This window comes from Nicotiana tabacum, chromosome 6, assembly GCF_000715075.1.
Source record: "Nicotiana tabacum cultivar K326 chromosome 6, ASM71507v2, whole genome shotgun sequence".
NCBI classification, from domain to species: Eukaryota; Viridiplantae; Streptophyta; class Magnoliopsida; order Solanales; family Solanaceae; genus Nicotiana; species Nicotiana tabacum.
Window position 1 is genome coordinate 183,851,243 of NC_134085.1, and position 16,768 is coordinate 183,868,010.

Genomic DNA, 16,768 nt, shown 5'->3' on the forward strand with positions numbered 1-16,768 from the left:
TTGATTTTGAATCCGAAATGTGTATAGTTTGATTTCTTGTTTACCATTTGTGATTATTTCTTGAATTAGTCTCATAATCTTGTTTAAAAGAATTGTTTGTTATAATATTGTTAGAGTTGATTTTAAGTTCAATATTATTGAATTTAAGAATCTAAATATACTTGTTTGATTGTTGTTGTTGTTTAAATCCGAAAAATAGGTTTGTTGTTGCCAAAAATATTGTTCAATCAAATTTTGGTTGTTCTTGGTTGTTCAATTTGTGTTCATGTGATTTGTTGTTGAAATGTTGTTAAAATCATGTTCATGTGATATTGTTGTTATGATGTTCATCCATGTTCATATTGTTGTTTGAACATTGTTAGAAATTGATCATATTGTCTATATTTTGGTTAAGTTTGATTAATTGATGTGTTATAGCTGATGGGTAGTTTGGTAAATTTGTAATACGTTCAGGGGTAGTTTGGTAATTTCAGTAAGGTCGGAAGGGGTAGTTTAGGAATTGTACATTTTGTAATTGTTTATTTGAAGCATGGAGGACAAAATGAAATGGGGTGGTTTGTGATATTATTATTTAATATAAAGGGGGGACAAGATTTAATTTAAAGGGGAATCTTGCATTATTTTAAAAGAAGCATGGGGGACAAAATGAAATGGGGTGGTGTGATATGTTTATTTAATGTAATGGGGATGAGTGGGAAGATAATGGGTTTGGTAGAGAAAGGGATTGATTTTAATTGATTAAAGGGTGGGGATTATATATAGAGGTCTGAAAAATGATAGAAGGAGAAGAAATACAGACAGAAAAAAAAAAGAGATTGAAAAAAAAGCTGAACATTTATTCCGAAAAAAAAATTTGAAACTCTCAAGAAAAGAAAAACATACAAAGAAAAAAATAATTGAAAATTAGAAGAGAAAGTAGTACACACCTGATAAATATTCTGGTATACAGGTGTAGAAATTAAGGGTTGAAGATTAACTAGCCTTTCAAAAATCTGAAAATTTCCCTTGGTTTCTGTCCGTTATTTTCGGCATTCCTGGATTTTATTTTGAATTTTTCAAAGCTGTCACTGGGATTTTCGTTGACTGGTTATTGCTGGTTATTGTTGCTGTTGCTGTGTTACGTATTACGTTGCTGACTTTCTTCTTCTTATATTGACAATATCAGGTACACAACTGTAATTTTGGCATTTTGTAAGCTGAAATGAAGAATGGAGTGTTAAATTTTTAATTTAGTTTAATTTAATTTTTTGTATTGTATTTAGGTTATTCATGTATTATTATTCCGTAAATCACTGTCATCGGCATAACTAGGCATATTATAGCGACATATTAAATAACGTCTTTACCAGATTATTAGGAAATATATTTAAACCTGATTATTAATTAAAATTGTTTAAATAAAAAAATAGAAGAAATAACGTAAAAATGGCGTTATTGAATCAGTTTGGCAAAAATTAACTAAGTTCCTTATTCATAAGGTTTTTCGTCAACGATAAGTTAATCCGAATCATGTAGTCAATTTCAGTTATAACATGAATTAGTTTGCAAACAAGTATTAGGACATGATGAATTAAAACAAAGTTAGTTAATGTTAAATTGTTTAAATTTTTAGAAATATGATTTAGTACTCAAGTTTTTGTTTTTATTTCTTTCAATTTTCAGTATTTGTAAATAATTAGTTTCAATAAGCTTAAGTCTTACTAATAATTTGAATTTTAATCCAACTATGGGATAATTAGTTTTTTTTATTTTTTTACTTTTCGATAATTCCATGTTGTATTTATGATTATAATTTTATTACTTTCTGTTAATATTTGTTTTTCTCTTCTATTTAATATGTCATTTTCAAGAATGTAGATATTGATTTTATATTTATAAAAAACTTAGTAATAATAAAAAGGTTGTCATTAAAGGATATTCTTAAAGGATTTCGCTAAAAATAAATAGATAGTCTTACTAACAATTTGAATTTTAATCCAACTATGGGATAATTAGTTTTTTTTTTTTTATTTTTTTACTTTTCGATAATTCCATGTTGTATCTATGATTATAATTTTATTACTTTCTGCTAATATTTGTTTTTCTCTTCTATTTAATATGTCATTTTCAAGAATGTAGATATTGATTTTATATTTATAAAAAATTTAGTAATAATAAAAAGGTAGTCATTAAAGGATATTATTAAAGGATTTCGCTAAAAATAAATAGATGTAAATAATACAAATGTATAGGATTCTCCAATCTCATTTATTTATTTAATTATTTTAAAAAAATTACTTAGAATTTGGGATGGATTGTTTAGTGAATTTCACTTCCTTCCCAAAAGATAATGACGCGTTAGACTCTTTAGGCGCGATTTAATTAATTTTACCTTCTTAAACTCGGATGCGCATTTCATGCGACCCAAATCTAAATCCTAAAACATCAAATAAAATATGTTTCGTATTGTGGGTGCATTTCATGTGACACAATCCAAAGATATGTTTTAAGCGATGTTCACATTCCTAAAAAATAATAATTATAATAATAAAGCGGTAAAAGATAAAATTTGCACATGGTTCATAATTGTATTAAAAATCAAATAAATAAGCCGAATATAACAGTTGAGCGACCGTGCTAGAACCACGGAACTCGGGAATGCCTAACACCTTCTCCCGGGTTAACAGAATTCCTTATCCGGATTTCTGGTACGCAGACTGTAATATAGAGTCATTCTTTTCCTCGATTCGGGATTAAAATTGGTGACTTGGGACACCCTAAATCTCCTAAGTGGCGACTCTGAAATAATTAAACCAATCCCGTTTCGACTGTCCTTTAATTGGAAAAAACTCCCTACGCACCTCGCGGTGCCGGAAAAAGGAGGTGTGACAGCTCTGGCGACTCTGCTGGGGACTCTTAACCCAGAACCAGTGGTTCAGGGTTAGAAATTCGAGCTCATATAAATTGTTATATTTGGTTTTATCTGATTTTTACATGTTTGAGCCTAATGTGCTAAATGCTGCTTTTACCGCTTTGATATTACATGAACTGTGTATAAACTGTGCCGAAACCCATCTCCTCTCTGAGTCTTCTAAATCATGAAGAAGGGTGTACTTCGTACGACTTCTTTTCTGTATAGTGTAAAATCCCAATTTAGAACAAGGTTCGGACAAGTTGCTAAGCCGGTGAAGCTTCTGTATTCCCGGTACGCTACCCCACCTCGGCTCGAGCTGTCCGCTCGGGTAAGCCAGGTCTAGAACAAACAACCAGGTTCTGAACCTAGTATAACAAAACCACATGTCGGATCCCTAGTAGGAACGTTTGTTTGCATCACGTGCATCTGACTTTGGAGGCTCAACACAGGGGTTGGGTCTGTCTAGGACAGGTGCACCAAAAATGAAAATGACCATCCTGATGCATCTTAATTGTTTTATGTGCATTTATTTGCTCGGTCTTGCATGTTGACCGGCTTCTGAGTCTCGGGAGTGTAAAAAATAAAATAAAATAAAAATAGCAAGTGAAAAGTTATTTGATTAATTTAGAAAAATCAGTGTCCAAGTACTGTCGAAGTGCTGCCGAATTTTTTTTAAAAAAAACATATATATTTTTACTTTTAGAATTGTTGGTTTGCCTAGAAAGCAGAAAGTGTGTAGGAATAAGTCTTTTATTTTAATTTGCTTTATTTAAAAAAAATGAAAAAGGAAAATAGTTTTTTTTTTGATATAAAAGAAAAAGGAAAAATTTGTTTGTTTTCAAAAAAAATTAGTTAGTTTATAGCCTGAACTACGCGGGTATGATTCTCACCGGATGTGAGATCAGAGGCAAACCTCTTTGGTTTCGGCTCACCATATTCAAAAAAAAATCCAAAAATATTTAACATTACTCACTTCTTTAGAAAGTTTTTCTTTTAGACCTCAAATTTTTTTTAAAAAAATATATTTCCTTTTAATCTCAAAATCCCAATTATTTGTTTAAAAGATATTCAAAATAAAATTCAAAAATATTTTTTCTGTAGTATTTCTTTCATAAATTCAGAATATTGGTTCAAAAATATTTCCTTTCTCCTTAAAAGTTTTTTTTCAAGAAAAAAAATTATTAAAATCCAAAAAAATATTTCTTTAGAATATAGATAGTTTTTAAGTCAAATAAAAGTTTTTCCTTCTTTAATCACTATAATAAATGTGCAGGATGAGCACAAGTCAAAATGAACCATTCTCAGTGTGTAGCGAGGTCCCTTCGCAACTCCACATGTGGTGGAATGATATGAGAAAGGATAGTATAAAGATAGTGGAAAGAGTTTTAGGAGGTTTTGTCGATCTGTTGAATATCAAGCCAAGGACAGATATCATCGAGGCTCTAATACCGTTCTGGGACCCAACACGCAACGTGTTTCGTTTTGCTGACTTTGAACTTTCACCTACACTAGAGGAAGTCGCCGGATATGCGGGGTTGAATGGGAAACTAAGAGGGCAGTATTTACTTTCACCAAGACCAGTATCTCCGCACGCGTTCTTGGATTTGCTAAGCATTAGTCGGAAGGTACAGAATGATGATTTGTCGAAGGGATGTTGTACTCTCCAATTCTTGTATCAACGGTACGGAATTCCTCAGGGTTTGGAAGAACCAAACCTCGGATTAATTCACACTGGGAACAGAATCAAGTGGGAAGCAAGACGTACTTTGGCATTTATCACAGCATTTCTGGGAGTTGTGGTCTGTCCCCGCAAAGATAAAAAAATAGAGATAGGCCTTGTAGGGATGGCCGATGTTGCAATCAAAAGAACCGACAGTACTGTGGTTCCTTTGATTTTGTCTGAAATCTACCGAGCTTTAACTATATGCCGAGAAGGAGGCAAGTTCTTTCAGGGATGCAATCTGTTACTCCAGCTGTGGATGCAAGAACACCTCCATCACCGAGTGGGATACATGAACCACGGGTTGACTGAGAAAAACTGCATTAGCGGCTTTGAGAAACGAATGACAGGTGTCATATTTCCCGAAGGCGTCGAAGCATGGCTTGCACAATTGAGGTCAACAACAGCCGACCAAGTTGAATGGGCATTTGGGTGGTTGAATGATACTGAGGTAATATACATGGCGGCCGAGGAATGTCATGTTCTTTTGATGGGACTTCGTAGCATCCAACCATATGCTCCTCATCGGGTACTGCGCCAACTAGGAAGATTTCAGGTAATTCCCACTGATGAGGATCTAAGCAAGCACGCCATTGAGTTGAGTCCAGGAGTCGTGTTCCCCGAAGGAAAAATTAGAAAGTTGTGGCACGAATGTAGATTCCTTGAACCCAAGACTATGGTTCGAGAGCTGGCTAAGGGTGAGGTAGACCCAAAATACGATGTTTGGTTCGGGAAAAGGTTCCAGATTCGTCAGAGGCCTGCCAAAAGAGCTCACGTCCAACAATTTACGGATGATTCGCAGGAACAGTGGGGCTGGTTAGTGAGAGAGGAAGGCTACCGGGTTGAAATCGGGAAGCTGAAGCGACAAATTGAAAGGCTTATGTTTGAAAACAACGTTCAAGTAGCCTCAGAGCAGGGTGAGAAGAACAAATTAGCCAAAGAAAACCAGGCACTGAAAGCCCGAATTCGCCAAGTCAGTAAGAGTGATAGCGACCGACAGAAACGTCGCTCTGATGAAAGGTTGATAGCGGAATTGAGAAATCAAGTCAGCCAAAGCCGAGAAGACTTGGAGAGATCCCAGGCTTGTATAACAAGAATGCGGGTCAGGTGGGCTACAGTTACAACATCACGGAGAGAGCACCTATGGCAAGTAAAAAGGGACTACGAAATGAGTGTTGCGACATTGAGAGAGATAAACTCCATTCTCAATAATCGGGTCCTCAAACAAGCCCAGGATGCTAGAACATATAGAGAACACTACCATGAGTCGATAGCCCGGATGGAAGAACAAATGGAGAGGTTCCAAGAGCAGCTCATTGACAATACTCGAATATTGGGACTAAAGAATCAACGGATAGAACAGCTGTGCATAGAGAGGGATAGAATCAGGGGTAGGATCAATGATATAGGGCGCTATATCACCACAAAGTGCCTAACATGTGAAGAGATGCCTCGTGATGTCCTATTTGCCTCAATCATGGGTTATGTCCATCAGATCATGGAGGAACTAAAAAGCTTGCAAAGAAGCCTGGCCCCCAAGCCCGCGGAAAGGCCGAATGATGCCTCGCGGGCACCAAAATTCAAAGCTTTAATGTATCCCTAGTTCAATCTTGCACTTGTTTGTTTTTCGAGTCTGTTGTCTACCCATATGTTTTTTTTTCCTTTTCTTCAAACATTCTCAAAAAAAAAATAAAAAAAAAATATATATATAGTCTGTATTTTTGTTTTTTTTGTGATGGCTTGTAATAGCATTATTTTGAGTAATAAAAAAAAATATTTGGTCTTATGGCACGAACTACGCTTGGTCTGATTCGTGCGGGGTCACGATACGTAGGCAATCTATAGGATTCGACCGTAAAAAGAATATATATTTGTCAGAGCAAAAAAGAATAAAAAAAAAAAAAAAGAATATATATTTGTCAGAGCAAAATAAAAAAAAAAAGAATATATATTTGTCAGAGCAAAAAATAAGCCGGGATGATGCATGCGGTCAGAGCAAAAGCATGTTAGAAATGATTAACTGCCTAGGAGCATTGCATCCCCCTAACGTGCAATTACAATATCTGTTAAGACTCTAACACTGACAAGTTTGTTGTTTTTCCAATCAATATCAGTTAGTTGTTAGAGCGTACTGGCACCGTACCATTATCAGACAAGATCAAAAGGTCCTATACCAGAAAGCATGACTGGGTCAGACAACAGCGTTGAGTCAGAAAAAACGGCCAATCAGATGCTGAAGGAAGCCCCGGAGAAAATGGAAAAAATGAGGCTAGAAATGAATGAAATGCAGATAGCCTTAGCTAGAGCCCAGAAGGGGCAAGAACTACCCGTTACTCCTACCCTCCAACCAACACACACGCCGGAATACCCCTCTCCCGGTCCTTCAACAAGTTTCCCAAGCCATCACTATTATCAGGGAAGAGAGGCTTATGATTCCCAAGCTCCACCACCCACTCAAAACCCTCCTCCACCAAATGTTCCCGTCTTTGTGGCACCTCCCCCAGCCCCATTGCACAGATCATCTAGTGAGCCACTGTTTCAGGCTCACGATACACAATACTACCCTCCTGAACTCACATTCAAAGCACCCGAGCCACATACCTATAATCCCCACTTTGAGGTCCCGGCGGAGATTGAAATGCCGGCTAAGAGCCCAGAGCAGGACGAGGTGATGCGGAAATTTAAAAGCCTGGAGCAATCCTTCAGGAACATACACGGGTTAGGTAACCAAGTCAGCGTGGCTTACAAGGATCTATGCCCTTTCCCTGACGTTCAATTACCAGCAGGGTTCAAAATGCCCAAGTTCGATTTATACGAAGGGCATGGTGATCCTATGGCACATCTACGAGGTTTTTGTAGCAAAATGAGGGGAGCAGGGGGCAAAGATGAGCTATTAATAGCTTACTTTGGCCAGAGTTTGAGCGGGTCGGCGTTAGAGTGGTATACAAGACAAGATCCGAGCAGGTGGTACACCTGGGATGACTTGGCACAGGCTTTCGCAGGACATTTCCAATACAACCTTGAGATAGTCCCAGACCGTCTCACATTGCTAAAGCTCGAGAAGAAACCCGGAGAGAGCTTCCGGGAATTTGGGTTCCGATGGAGAGAACAGGCAGCCAGAGTTGATCCCCCAATGAGAGAAGGAGAAATGGTGGATTACTTCTTACAAACTCTCGAGCCAACTTACTTTGGTCACTTGGTGACGTCAGTTGGCAAATCATTTAATGAAGTTGTGAAAATGGGAGGTATGTAGAAGAGGGACTTAAGTCCAATAAGATCCTGAGTTATTCGGCAATTAAGGCAACAACTCAGGCCATTCAGAGCGGCACGGGAGGTGCGCTAGGGAAGAAAAGAAGAGAGGAGGTCACGACATTAGAGGCCGACAATTGGTCCAGATCTAGAGGTCCTTCCCCTCATTACCAACCCAGACCCCATCGTCTAAACTACCCACACATTCCAAATTACCCTCCACAACCCTACTACCAACCACAAGAACAACATTTCACCGTCCATCAAGCCCAGACATACACCCAACCTCCGGTTCGCCCACAATGGCGCGCGCCGGTTCCCCACAATATATACCCACCTCCACATAACACATACCCACCACCACAAAACACCTATCCACCACCAAGAGCCTACAGGAACCCTCCAGGGATGGGTTTCAGGGGTAATCCGGCCGCCAGAAATGAAAGATTGCAGAGGCAAAGAACTTTTACTGAGTTGGGGGAAACTTATATTGCCTTGTTCCACAAATTGAGGCAGTTGGGTTTATTTAATCCTGTTGATCCTAGATTACCAAATCCCTTACCCCAAAATATGGATCACTCGGTAAGATGTGAATATTGTTCGGGAGCTCCCGGACATGATACCGAGAAATGTTGGAGGCTGAAACATTCAATACAAGATCTTATTGATACCAACAAGATCGAGGTACAGGCACCGGAGGCACCCAACATTAACCAGAACCCATTGCCAAAGCACCCTGAAGCCCACATGATCGAACTTGTGCACGAAGGAGGGGAGCCGAAGAAACCCTCACAGACAGTGATGATGATCCGTGCCACTCCGAAAGAAAAATCGATCGATGAGGAAGCAGGGGTACAGTTGAAGGGGGAAGATGTCAAGCCAGTGGTGATATTGGGGAAGAATCCATCTGCCGCTATAAGGAAACCAGAACCAGCCAAGTTGGTAATAACGGGAGCATCATCTGCACCCGTGGTTGTTGTGAAGGGGGTCTGCAGGGAACCGGTCATCATAAAACCAGTAGTCCAAACACCAGTGATTGATAGTAAGACTGTGCCTTGGAAGTATGAGAAGGCGGTGGTGATGTACAAGGGACAACAAGTGGAGGAGAATAGTTGTGAGGCGCAGGGACTGACTCGATCAGGACGGTGTTTTGCTCCGGCGGAGTTGAGAAGACCCAATCCAGCTGCAATAAAGAAACCTGTGTCAGAAGAAGAAGCTGAGGATTTCTTAAAGAAGATGAAAGTGCAGGATTACTCCGTGGTCGAACAGTTGAAGAAAACACCGGCCCAGATCTCACTGCTATCATTATTAATCCATTCGGATGAACATCGTCGGGCCCTGATGAAGATACTGAATGAAGCTCATGTGCCCAATGAAATTTCTGTAAATCACCTGGAAACGATTGCCAACAAAATTTTCGAGGTGAACAGGGTAACATTTTCAGATGATGATCTGCCAGTGGAGGGCACGGAGCATAATAAAGCTCTCTACCTAACTGTCAAATGTGAAGATTCGACAGTTACTCGGGCATTAGTGGATAACGGCTCAAGTGCCAATATTTGTCCATTATCCACCCTGAACCAATTGAAGATCGACCACGGAAGAATCCAAAAGAATAGCATTTGCGTCCGAGGATTTGACGGAAATGGAACAGCCACCATGAGGGATATTGTACTTGAGTTGACCATCGGTCCAGTCCAGTTTACCATGGAATTCTAGGTATTAGATGCTACGGTATCTTATAACTTTCTGTTGGGACGTCTGTGGATCCATGCAGCCAAAGCAGTGCCATCCACCTTGCATCAGATGGTCAAGTTCGAGTGGGATAGACAAGAGGTCGTGTTGCACGGCGAGGACACTGCGTGCACCGTAGGAGGCGCCATTGTACCCTTCATAGAGACCAATGATGACAAAGGTCCCTGGGTCTACCAGATTTTTGATGCAGTGTCGGCAAACAAGATCCCCGAGGGTGAAATCATTCAACATCATAGGATAGCTTCCGCAACGGTTATGATGGTTTCAGAAATGCTGGGTAATGGGTTTATGCCAGGAAAAGGCTTGGGAGCTGAACTTCAGGGAATTGTTCAACCTGTTTCCTTGCCCAAGAATTTGGAGACCTTTGGGTTGGGGTTCAAACCGACTGCGGCAGATGTAAAACGAGCTCGGAAAATGAAGAAGAAAGTTTGGTTTCTTCCCAAACCTATGCCACGTCTCTCAAGATCTTTTGTTAGAGCAAGCGCCAAGGGGTCACCAGTCCCGAAAGTTCTCGGGCGATTGATTGGGATTGACGGGGATCTGAATCAGAGTTTCGAAAGATTGTTCACTAATGTCAATATGGTAGAAGTCGGAGAGGGTTCCAGCGGAACAGACATACAGTTTATGGGGCCTGAGGCCAAAACCAACAATTGGACGGTTACTCCTCTTCCTACTCGGGGAGAGTCCTGGTAGTAGGCTTTGATTTTTGCTTTTTTATTTTTCGGATTATTCAGGGTGTAATCCAAATCTCATTTTATCTTGTAAAAGTGTGAACCCTGTTATCCCGCATTTTAATAAAATTCTTTTCTTGTCTCATTTTAATTTTGTTTTATTCTTTTCTCTTTCTGAACAGTTCTCTTTTTACCGGTTCTAATGACATGGCATGCACGACGGATCTTTAACCTAGTCTAATAAATCAATCTGACTCTGATTTGATGATACAAGAGATCGATTATGAGTCTGAATATGATGAGGATAAAGCCTTCAAAGAAATAAACCGAGAACTATGCCAATTTGAAGAGAAACCCAAGCCTAATCTGAATGACACCGAGGCTGTAAATCTAGGGGATGCGGATAATGTCCGAGAAACCAAAATCAGCATCCACATTGAGCCTGGCATCAGGGAAGAATTAATCAAAGCACTCATTGAGTTTAAAGATATTTTTGCATGGTCATATGACGACATGCCGGGTTTAAGCACCAAGTTAGTGGTTCACAAATTGCCCATTGACCCGGCCTGTCTTCCCGTCAAGCAGAAACTGAGGAAGTTCAAGACAGATATGAGTGTGAAGATTAAAGAAGAAGTAACCAAGCAGCTGCAAGCAAAGGTTATTCGGGGCTCTCGATATCCTGATTGGTTGCTAATGTAGTGCCAGTACCAAAGAAAGATGGGAAGATCAGGGTATGCGTCGACTACCGTAATCTGAACAGGGCAAGACCAAAGGATAACTTTCCATTGCCCAATATCCATATCTTGATCGACAATTGCGCCGGGCGAGAAATCGGCTCCTTTGTGGATTGCTACGCTGGGTATCATCAGATTTTGATGGATGAAGAAGATGCAGAGAAAACAGCTTTCATTACGCCATGGGGGACTTATTGTTATCGGGTAATGCCATTCGGTTTGAAGAACGCTGGGGCAACGTACATGAGAGCAATGACTACTGTGTTCCATGATATGATACACAAAGAGATCGAAGTGTACGTAGATGATGTGATCATCAAATCCAAGCGTCAGGAAGACCACGTAGCAGACCTTAGGAAGTTTTTCCAAAGACTTCGAAGGTACGACATTAAGCTCAACCCAGCCAAATGTGCATTTGGTGTTCCATCTGGAAAGCTGTTAGGATTTATCGTCAGTCGGCGAGGTATTGAGTTGGATCCGTCAAAGATCAAATCCATCCAGGAATTGCCGCCACCGAGGAACAAAACAGAAGTAATGAGTCTGTTGGGAAGGTTGAACTATATCAGCAGATTCATCGCTCAGCTCACAACAACTTGTGAACCCATCTTTCGATTGCTGAGGAAAGATGCCGCGATAGAATGGACGGCAGAATGTCAGGAGGCATTTGACCAGATCAAAGGTTATTTATCCAATCCACCTGTATTGGTTCCACCTGAGTTGGGGAGACCATTAATCCTTTATCTAACGGTCCTGGATCATTCGTTTGGTTGCGTGTTGGGTCAACACGACATCACAGGAAGAAAAGAGCAAGCCATCTATTATCTCAGCAAGAAGTTTACAGTCTATGAGAATAAGTACACCCAACTTGAGAAGACATGTTGTGCTCTAACTTGGGTAGCACAGAAGTTTAAGCATTATCTATCGTCACATACTACATACCTTATTTCACGTCTGGATCCATTAAAGTATATTTTCCAGAAGCCTATGCCCACAGGAAGATTGGCAAAATGGCAGATATTACTCACAGAGTTCGACATTGTCTATGTGACGAGGACGGCCATGAAAGCTCAAGCATTGGCCGATCACTTGGCTGAGAATCCTATTGATGAAGAATACGAGCCTTTGAGGACGTATTTTCCTGATGAAGAAGTGATACATATAGAGGAGTTAGAACTGAATGAGGAACCAGGGTGGAAGCTTTTCTTTGACGGGGCTGCTAATGCAAAAGGAGTTGGAGTAGGAGCAGTACTTATTTCAGAAACAGGACATCACTATCCTGTTACAGCTCAGCTACGTTTCTATTGTACCAACAACATGGCTGAATATGAGGCATGTATTTTGGGCCTACGATTGGCTGCAGACATGGATGTTCAGGACGTCTTGGTCTTGGGAGACTCGGACCTCCTAGTACATCAGATCCAGGGTGAATGGGAAACACGGGATTTGAAGCTTATACCATATCGACAATGTTTGCACGATCTGAGCAAGCGATTTCGATCAGTGGAGTTCAGACACATCCCGAGAGTTCACAATGAGGTTGCCGATGCTTTGGCCACTTTAGCATCAATGTTGCACCATCCAGACAAAATCCATGTTGACCCATTGTATATTCAGGTTCGTAATCAGCATGCCTACTGTAACATAATAGAAGAAGAAATGGATGGCGAGCCATGGTTTTATGATATCAAGGAATATCTCAGGATGGGAATATACCCGGAGCAGGCAACCGGAGATCAAAAGAGAGCCATTCGACGACTGGCAAATGGATTTTTCCTCAGTGGAGGAATGTTGTACAAAAGAACCCCAGATCTGGGATTGCTGAGATGTATTGATGCAGGTCAAGCCACGATAGTGATGACAGAGGTACATGCTGGAGTCTGTGGGCCCCATATGAGCGGATATGTGTTGGCAAAGAAGATTCTGCGAGCGGGATATTATTGGCTCACTATGGAGCATGATTGTATCAGTTTCGTACGGAAATGCCATCAGTGTCAGATACATGGAGATCTGATTCATTCTCCACCAACGGAATTGCACACAATGTCCGCACCATGGCCATTTGTAGCATGGGGCATGGATGTCATTGGGCCTATCGAGCCGGCAGCTTCGAACGGTCACAGGTTCATTCTGGTAGCCATCAATTATTTCACTAAGTGGGTTGAAGCCAAAACTTTTAAGTCTGTAACCAAGAAGGTAGTGGTGGATTTCGTCCATTCCCATATCATTTGTAGATTTGGGATCCCAAACATAATAATCACGGACAATGGTGCTAATCTTAACAGCAACTTGATGAGAGAAGTATGTGAACAGTTTAAGATTACACACCGTAATTCCACCCCGTATCGGCCCAAGGCGAATGGAGCAGTTGAGGCAACCAACAAAAATATAAAGAAGATATTGAGGAAAATGATTGAAGGATCCAGACAATGGCATGAAAAGCTACCATTTGCGTTGTTAGGATACCGCACTACTGTTCGTACTTCAATAGGTGCGACTCCTTATTTGTTGGTATACGGAACCGAAGCAGTAATACCAGCGGAAGTTGAAATTCCTTCCCTTCGAATTATCGCTGAGGCCGGGATTGACGATGATGAATGGGTCAAAACCCGACTAGAGCAGCTGAGTTTAATGGATGAAAAAAGATTGGCAGCAGTATGTCATGGCCAGTTGTATCAAAAGAGAATGGCAAGAGCATACAATAAGAAGGTGCGCCCCAGAAAATTTGAAGTAGGGCAACAAGTATTGAAACGGATCCTCCCACATCAGATTGAGGCAAAAGGCAAGTTCGCCCCGAATTGGCAAGGGCCGTATATTGTGACCAGAGTATTATCCAATGGCGCTTTACGTTTGACGGATGTTGAAGGAAGATGTGTCGACATGGCTATCAATTCTGATGCAGTCAAAAGATATTATGTGTAATTTCTTTTGTTGTTTATTTGTTTGTTTGTACTTAGTGCTTATCGGATAATGAAATGACGGAGGCAATTCTTTCTTCTATCCAAACACTTTTAACCTTTGTTTTACCCCTTTGAGCCATACTTATCTTTTTATACCCCTCTCTTGGAATCATTAATGAAAAAATGTATGAAAAAAAAAATAAAAATTTGAAGGTCGCAAGAAAACAAAGGAGTCAGTGAACTACGTTCGACCTGATTCCTCAAAGAGGATACGTAGGCGCCTCACGGCTCGGTCATAAGGTAATAAAAAAAATCAAAAGAAAAATCCCCAAGTAAGAAAACTGGGGCAGAAATTATGTTTCTAAATTTTGAAAAAAAAAAAGAGTTTGATTCCAAGAGTTTTAATACTTTACCCATCAAAGTTATTTTGAATTTTATATCCTTTTCTTCTAAAACCTATATTGATATCCAAAAAAGACCTCCCGATCAGTATCCGAGAGGTGTTAAGATAGGCAAATGAAAACCAAGAATAAAACGTCGGTCCTTGACTGAATGAGGATCATGAATTGAAAGAATTTATAGCCAAAAGAATTCCCGGCAGAGATAAATCTTATCGGCAACACTCCAATCCCAAGCTGAGAAAATAGGATGAGAGAGTCTTATCGGCGAAAACCTTCACAGGCACCATAAGGCGACGTAAGCTGAGAAATACAAAATGAGAGAGTCTTATCGGTGAAAACCTTCACAGGCACCATAAGGCGATGGGAGTTGTGAGAAATGAGAGAGCCTTTTTAGTGAAAACCCCGCGAAGGGCACTATAAGGCGACAAGATAGATTGACGGAAAAGATCCGTATTTTGCGAAGAATTGGGCACCTATTTATCCCCAGCAAGTGAAGACATCAGAAAGTTTGATCGACACAAATAGACTGGGTTGATTAATTCGGAATGCACAACATGATCATTGGAATCGGTTGTATCACCCAGATAAGTTCATTTTTTTTGTTTAGAAAGATTTTCTCATTTTTCTATCTTTTCATTTCGTTGTTTAAAAGAATTTTTCTAGAAATTTATGTTTTAAGGAAGGTCTTTCAGAGCTTACTACCAGTTGCCAAAATGGTACAACATAAAAAGTGAAAAGGGCAGGCAAGAGACAAGGCAATAAGGCAAAAGACGTTGGTTGCTAGGCCGAATAATACTGTCCTAAAATGGCAAGGAAAGTACGGGGAAGAGCCGGAAAAAAAAAAACATGTTGAGGAAATTGTAAGCCAAGTTCCAAGACGATCCCCAGAGTACTCCGACCGAATATCGACCAAGCTACGAGGTGGTCGGACAACACAGAAGGGGAAGGGAAGAAAGGAAAATTCATCTTCGGCAAAATAACCTCCAGAAATTTTTGAGATACAAAATGGTGAAGGGATAAATGGAAAAACCATCCCCAACAGAATGTTATCCCCAGCAAATAACATCATCCCCAACAAGTTTTGAGAACGCCGAACAAGAATAAGGGAAAGGGAACAATCATCCCCATCAGGAGTGACATGACCATTCGCCATATTTCAAAAAAAAAAAAAAAAAACTAACTAAATTTTCTTTGATTTGAACAGGAAAATAAAGTGTTGATGATGGCCTAAAGATACGCCATAAGAAAGATCGCCAGAATTGGGGCATAAAATTTTCTGCCACAAGTGGAAATTTTCTCGGAGAATCGAGGAAACAAATTCAAATTATTCTTTACCAATTAGGCGCCCACCAGTATAATGCGGGAATACATTTCTGTCTTTTCATTTCATGTTCTAGGTCGCCCACCAGTATAATGCGGGAATACATTTAAGTTCTAGGTCGCCCACCAGTAAAATGCGGGAATACATTTAAGTTCTAGGTCGCCCACCAGTAAAATGCGGGAATATATTTAAGTTCTAGGTCGCCCACCAGTAAAATGCGGGAATACATTTAAGTTCTAGGTCGCCCACCAGTATAATGCGGGAATACATTTCAGTTCTAGGTCGCCCACTAGTATAATGAGGGAATACATTTTGTCTGTTCATTCCATATTCTAGGTCGCCCACCAGTATAATGCGGGCATACATTTCAGTTTTCCATTTCTAGGTCACCCACCAGTATAATGCGGGTATACATTAATGTTTTCATTTCATGTTCTAGGTCACCCACCAGTAAAATGCGGGAATACATTTAAGTTCTAGGTCGCCCACCAGTAAAATGCGGGAATACATTTAAGTTCTAGGTCACCCACCAGTAAAATGCGGGAATACATTTAAGTTCTAGGTCGCCCACCAGTAAAATGCGGGAATACATTTAAGTTCTAGGTCGCCCACCAGTAAAATGCGGGAATACATTTAAGTTCTAGGTCGCCCACCAGTATAATGCGGGAATACTTTTAAGTTCTAGGTCGCCCACCAGTATAATGCGGGAATACTTTTCAGTTCTAGGTCGCCCACCAGTAAAATGCGGGAATACATTTAAGTTCTAGGTCGCCCACCAGTAAAATGCGGGAATACATTTAAGTTCTAGGTCGCCCACCAGTATAATGCGGGAATACTTTATGTTCTAGGTCGCCCACCAGTAAAATGCGGGAATACTTTTAAGTTCTAGGTCGCCCACCAGTATAATACGGGAATACATTTCAGTTCTAGGTCGCTCACCAGTATAATGCGGGAATACATTTCAGTTCTAGGTCGCCCACTAGTATAATGAGGGAATACATTTTGTCTGTTCATTCCATATTCTAGGTCGCCCACCAGTATAATGCGGGCATACATTTCAGTTTTCCATTTCCAGGTCGCCCACCAGTATAATGCGGGCATACATTTCATTTTTCCATTTCCAAGCA